Below are 6977 nucleotides of genomic sequence, written 5' to 3'. Positions count from 1 at the left end.
TGAGTCAAACGGGAAATCCAAAAATGGCGCAAAAAGTGAAAGGCCAGGCGATCCATCTGAGACAGACGATTAAAATCCAGAACCAGTTCGGGACCGGCAGGGGGAACAGGAATGGGAACAGAAACTAAAACCATAATGGAGCCAGGTGCATCCAGGTCCCGGGCTCGCACGATGCGAGAATCAATGCACTGAGTGGGCATCTGGCTTTTAAGGGGGTCTGGAAGGAAGCTGAAACAGGGGGCAGGTGCACAAAATCAAGTCCGAAGTGAAAGAACTGGAGCGCCCTTAAGGGGGAGGGACTACAATCGTGACAGCACACACATGAATACTAATACACGACAATACATTTATTAATACATAAAATGTGCATATTGTGATTATCGAGGTTAGCCTTTATTTGGTCATGGGGGCCTCGGTACTGTATGCTAATTCTAAAGACAGTTTCACCCGTTTTCTGATTGCTAGGTTCTGTACCAGTGCAGACATGTCAAACAGTGAATGGCTGTACCTCTATTGTATCCGTGCTCAATGAATGAAATCAGTAATAAATGAATATATGTTCAGGTGGGCGCCTCACACCTGAAGAAGGCTCCACGGCCGAAACGTTGTGTTCTCTTTCTTCTTTTTTTCAGCATGGAATAAACCTATTACTTGTTCATAAATGAATATATGTATAGTTATACGAAAAACAAGTGGTTTATCGACTCATCTTCATTTGCAGATTTAGAGGCAGCTTCGATATTCGTTTTACAAATGTTTTTTTTTTTTTATATGGGTCACACACATGCCATAGCAACAAAACATCTCTAGAGATGAGGCTATAGATCATCTTTCCATCCTCCAGGTTTTCCTCCCAAAGCCTACGGCACCAACGGCGACCCCTGCTGGCCGAGAGAGCAACAGCTTGCAGCACCTGGTATTCCCAGGCAGTCTCCCATGCAAGTACTACCCAGGCCCGACCCTGCTTAGCTTCCAAGATGAGAGAGGATCAGGCCCGTTCAGGGTGGTGTGGCCGCAAGCAAAAGCCATGGCACATGACTCGCTACTTGAAGCTGTGTGTGGCTGGGGCTCCGCGCCCCCCGAGGGGGACTGAAGGATCGTTCGTGTGCAACTCTTTGGAAAGGAGCTGCTTTCCAAATCGCATTGCATACCTGGATGTTGGCGAATGTGCTCCCTTGTGTTGGCTTGTCCCGCACTGGAGGAGAACAAACAAACTGCTCGGAGGAGCACAAGGCAAGTCTTCACAAGACAAAAACCTCCAGTGCACAGCACTCTGAAAACATTTCTGGGCTGTCGCATGTTTATTTCAGCACATAAAGCGCACCAGTCCAACATATCGGCCGGGCGAGCGGCGCCTCTGCCCTCTTGTGGCCTTGCGGCGTCAGAGCAAGAGGCTCCTTCTCGCTGCCTTTCCACTGTGTTGCAGAGCCCCGAGAGGGAACCTGGAGCGCACACTTTGTGGGGGGCGGGGGACCGCGTTCGCGCTCTACCCCCGGTCTCTTGCTCAAGTACTAAATCTCACGGCGCCAGCCAGCGGCCAGGAGACAAGTACAATATCGCGGGACAGGGGGGCCTCGTCATTGATTGTTACATATGAGACGGGGATTAGGAGGAGACCCCGACTGATTGGTAAAGGGGAACACCGACACCAGAGTGACACCCCCGGCGTCTCTTTTTGAGAGACGCCCTGGGATTTCTTAATGGCCAAGGAGGGTCTGGACCTCGGTTTTACGCCTCCCCCGAAGGACGCCGCCTGTTTGTGCAGCAGAGTGTCGCCATCAGGATGCTGGGGCATAAGAAAACCACAGGCCGCAGGGTGAGCGCTCCCTACTGGTACCAGTCCCACCTCTTGCAGGAGCAGCAGCAACCTGAGCTTTTCCGGGGGGAATCTCCCATCTGGGTGCCGGCTAGGCTCACACCTGCTGGGCTGCCGTGGGTGAGCCCAGTCGAGAGTCGCAGGGTGAGATCTAGTCACCGGGGAGAAACGATACAAGCGAAGGATTACTCGGCTCCCAGCACTTGAAAAGACCGACAAATGACTTGTTCATGCCGGAGCTGAATGTACCTGCATGTGTCGTGTCGTCTACTTCCCCCGCCCCCCTGTGTTTGCTGTATTGTCTTTGAAGCCAGCCCCCGAGACGAGACGGGCTGTTCCTGTGCCCCAATTAACACTTTACAGGTGCCATTCCCCGGCATTGTGGCCATTGTCGGCGGTCACACGCGATAAGATAAGGTGGAGGAGAACGGGGCATGTCCAGCGCCAGACATTCAAGGAGGGGGCTGTGCGAGGTGAGGTGAGGTGCGACACGCCGGAGCCCCGACGGCGCTAATGCGGAGCACTTGTTGAACTGGCATTGAAAGGACATGTGCGCACGGAGCAAGCCTTCCCTGCGGCAGAGCGTGGAAACTTTCTCCCCGCGCTGCAGGAGTTGTGTGCGCTGCAGCGGTGCCGAGAGAACAGCACAGAAGGCAGCAGGTTCTGGAGAGCGGGTAAGAGACGGAGCCTTGTGGGCAGGCGAGCAGGCCCGTTTTTTGGAAATTGCTGAAAAGGCTCCGGTGTTTGTTCGGTGTGTGGCAGGCGCACGACACGAGCTTGCGTAGCGATCTGCCGGTCTGGTGTTATGCAAACGAGGCCGAATTGCGTCCCGGGACATGCTGCGAATGCGCATTGGCGACTGCAGATGTGTAGGAAACGGCGTGCTCGTTCTCTCGTTTTGCCCACCATTTTGAGTGTTAGTGTGGCGTGTGAGTGTGCGAAAGAGTGGGCCCAGCAGGAGGCGGTGGTGTGCGGGGCGAGGAGCTGGCCTAGGCTGCGCGATTTGTGCTGTGGGTGCGGGCCGCTTGCAGGGGCTTGTACAACTCATACTTACCTGGCAGGGGAGATACCTTGATCAGCCTGTAGGTGGAGTAGTTGGATTGTTTTCTTGTTTTGTGGAAGAAGTGTTTGTTTTGCAGTTCGCAAAATGGCAACTTTTGGATCCCGCAAGAATGCTGTGCGTTTTGAGCTTTTGGATGACCTCTTCATGGATCGCATGCAGTTCAGCAGAAAAGTGCTGCAGAAGGAACTTGGCTTTGAACCTCGGCACTTGGATTTCATCTTCACTCTCCCAGGTCAGAAAGCATTTGAGGTTGTTTTTGCTACCTATTCTCTGTTTGAACAATGTGTGGATGTGTTTGAGGCAAAAAGAGGGAAAGTTCCTGCCCTTGAGAAGATCAACTTGCAGCCTCTGACACAGAGAGAGAGGAAAACGGTGCATGTTGTTATGTTCTCGGAACTGGCAAAGACAGAGGACATTCACACCTGGCTTAACCAGTACTGCACCGTCCACCATGGAACTGAGGTTAGAGATGTTGACGGTATAAAAACAGGAGCAAGGAAATTCGAGGTTTGCTTGCTAACGGACAATGTAAATGGAGGCTTAAGGCACCTACCCTCTACAATCCGGCTGGGCGCCTGCAATGACTATGTTTTTTATGTGGGACAACCAAAGGTGTGTCGGCGCTGTGGTGCTGTGGGACACCTGGCATCGTCCTGCACTGTGAAATGCTGCAAGACCTGTGGCAAACAGGGACATTTAGCCTCTGACTGTTCAATGCTGCCAAAGTGCAATTTATGTGGCTCGGAAGGACACGTTTTTAAGAACTGCCCTCACGCCTACGCCAATAAACTCAAAATGAGAAAGGATGAGGCAGTGCTTGTTTCAGCCAAACCGGCCCGAAAAGCCAAAGCAAACAACAAGTCAAACAAAGAACCCTTGTTGGATCAGTCCTGCTGTGGCTCCGGGGCCGGTGGAAGAAAGATCCACTACGCCCCCACAACCGCAGACTGCACCAGACAAGCACGAGGGTTTGAAAACCCCCGAGAACAGCGAGGACCCCTCCCCCACTCCTGCTCCTCAGAACGAGGGCCAGTGTGGGGCCCTCCGGTGGAGCGGGTCCAGCGAGGATACCCAGGATTCAGCGGAGCTGCTTTTCTCAGACTCTGCAAGTGCTACAGATGTCCTCCTCTCCTCCATCCAGTCCATCACGGAGGATCTGCAGCAGCTGGTGGGTGAGGGGGAAAAGGAGACTGGTGCATCGGCTGCACCCCTTTCTCCTCAGTGCTCCCAGGAGCTGGACTTGAGGAAAAGGAAAAATGACTCTGTTTCCTCCCTGAGCGAGGAGGAAGGAGAGCATGGTGATGGGGACAGCTGGAACCCCTCCACCCCCCTTCCTTGAAATGGACTCCGTGAACGCTTTTACTGCTGCCACCCTGATGAAGGCTCATTCAGAGGATGGCTGGCAGGAAATTGGTAAGAAGAAAAAGAAAAAGAAGAAGGTAACAGGTGAGACAGAAGAGAAATGTGTTTTGTAAAGACTGGTTCCACTTTCTTATGTAATATGGCTCTAAACATAATTTCTCTTAACACCAGAGGTATCAATGACAGAGTTAAATGCTAGTCTGTCTTTGATTACCTCCAGCAGAGAGAGGGAGATGTGTTGATGTTGCAGGAGTGTGCTTTAGCCTATCAAGAGAGGTATAAAAGCTTTGAAGATAGGTGGGATAAAGGGCCTTCTGTTTGGTCAGGGGACAATAACAACAGAGCCTCTGGCGTGGCCATTCTTTTCAAAGGATGGGCATTCAAATTGAAAAGTATTCAGAGGGTCATAGATGGCAGGTTGCTGTGTGTGGATGTGGAATGGGGGACCGTTAACCTGTGGCTAATCAATGTGTATTGCCCTACTGACGTGGGAGGAAGGGTGGAGCTACTCAAGGCACTCTCCCTCCTATTGTTATGTAGCACAGACGTGATAGTGGGAGGGGATTTTAATTGTATCTTAGAGCACACACACAGGCAGTCTAGCTCTCCGATAAAATTGGATTCCAGCTCACTGGCCCTGCAAAACTTAGTTCAAGACTTTAAACTCTCAGACACATATAGATGTATATATCCCACAACAGCAGGATATACATGGTCAGGGAGGAATAGCAGCTCCAGAATTGACTATTGCTTTGTCTCAGAGAGAGTGAAAGTTGTTGGGGTCACTCTTCAGCCTGTCTTCTTCTCAGATCATCAGGCTTTAGGGTGTAGAGTGGAACTCCAGGGCGGGACTGTCTTTGGCCCAGGCCTCTGGAAACTCAACACAAAGCTGCTAGAGAACGAGGGGGTAGTATCCCGCTACAAGGAGAAACTATCACAGTGGCTGTCCTTGCAGTGTCTGTACGGGTCAGTAGGAGAGTGGTGGGAGGAGGTGAAGGTGAGGACAAGGGCCTTTTTCATGGCTGAGGGAAGGAAGGCTGCTGCCAGACGGAGAGGAGTGCTAGCCAGGAAACAGAGGCAGCTGCAGCGTCTCTACACGATGCTGCACAGTGGCTTCGATGTGCTCGAGGATATCACCCTTTTAAAAAAGGACATCCGGAGCATGGCAGAAGAAAGTAGTCGAGGAGTGCTGTTAAGAAGCTGAGTGCAGTTCTTGGAAGAAAATGAGAAGTGTACTCGCTTCTTTTTCAGGAAAGTGGTAGGCTCCAAGTCTGTCATGGAAAGTGTAGTTGATGAGGAGGGAAGAGAGAGTACAGAGCTGAGTGCTATCCTCTCCTGCATCGAGGCCTTCTTGTCACGGACATCCAAAGGGCCTAACCGTGGGGAACAGGAGAGCGGAAAAAGACCCATATGCGTAGCGGCGAGACGGGAAAAAGGCCCGGGCTCATTAGTGCAAAGAGTTCAGGAATGTCGTATAGAAACCTGTGCCCTCAGGGAGCGGACGTGGGGCGCCCTGGTGCTAGGCGGGTCTCAGGACATCCAAACGTCAATGCTGAGCCAGGACAGAGTGCAAGACCCGGAAATATATAGCCCAAGGGAAAGAGAGGGACAGGAAGGACAGCAGACCAGAAACTCGGGACAGGACAGAGAAGGACCGCCCTCTGGCTGCAGAGGGCGTGACACTTCTACTCAAGACTGTACAGCTCTACAGAGGTAAAGGATGAAGAAATTCATTTTTTTACCTCAAACCTAGAAAACGTCTTGAGTGAAGAAGATAGGGAAGTACTTGAGGGGGATTTGACAGTAGAAGAGCTGAGAGGCTATGGAGAGCTTACAGAAGGGGAGAACTCCGGGTGCTGACAGGCTCCCTAAAGGGGCGTCTGCTTTTACTACTTGCATGAATGAAGGCAAAAAAAAGCCAATCGATGTGAACGAACGGTGCTTTACAGAGGAGTACTGCCTGACTGGATCGTTGATGAACGACAGAGGCCACTCCGACCTCTTCTCGGTTTTCTTCAATGACTTACTAAGGATCTTCTTCACATTTGCCCATGCAGGGGAAGCCAGTTACACCAAAGCAAACGCAGGAAAGTGCATTTCAAGCAGAGACCAGGAGGGACTTGTTTACACCGAGAGTGGTCGGAGAATGGAACAATGCGCCCAGCCCTGTTGCTGGAGCCGATTCTTGATGAGATCTTGGGCTCACTAAGAAGCCCCCGCTGGATGCTAATCTTTCTGTTGTTCTTGCAGGTCCTGCGCTGCTTTTGAGCCGACAGTGCTCGTCCTGGTTTGTCAGCACAGCCCAATTGCAAATGATCGGCTCCGCGTACAGAAGGAACGTGCGTTTGGTACAAGAGTGCATGAAGGCACCGGAAATACATTGGGAACAAATGACCGGTCGCTCAATACTTCTGTGAAGTACAGGAGTGTGCACAACGAGGCTGTTTCCGCCCGGTCTCGAACCGGGGACCTTTCGTGTGTTAGGCGAACGTGATAGCCGCTACACTACGGAAACCTGCAGGGACCGCTGCTGGTGTCTCGCTTGCGTTTCGGGCTGAGAAAGGGAAGCGTCACTTTAGGCAGGGGGCGCTGGAGAGAGGAACAAAGGGTGCGATGAAACAAAATGCCAAAACCCGGGATCGAACCAGGGACTTTTAGATCTTCGGTCTAATGCTCTCCCAACTGAGCTATTTCAGCAGTGTGCAGAGCCCACAGCCACCTGCTCCAGCCTTCCTG

The 6977-nt window shown here is 51.9% G+C and overlaps 1 pseudogene; it reads right to left on the bottom strand.

Annotated features, from left to right (window-relative positions):
• Positions 1 to 901: 901 nt before the first annotated feature.
• Positions 902 to 1020, bottom strand: LOC148826660 (5S ribosomal RNA; annotated as a pseudogene).
• Positions 1021 to 6977: the final 5957 nt, after the last annotated feature.

Source organism: Atractosteus spatula, chromosome 10 (assembly GCF_055471065.1).
Source record: "Atractosteus spatula isolate fAtrSpa1 chromosome 10, fAtrSpa1.hap1, whole genome shotgun sequence".
In the NCBI taxonomy this organism is placed as follows: domain Eukaryota; kingdom Metazoa; phylum Chordata; class Actinopteri; order Semionotiformes; family Lepisosteidae; genus Atractosteus; species Atractosteus spatula.
The sequence above is the reverse complement of the archived record's forward strand: the minus strand, read 5'-3'. Positions and strand labels throughout refer to the sequence as shown.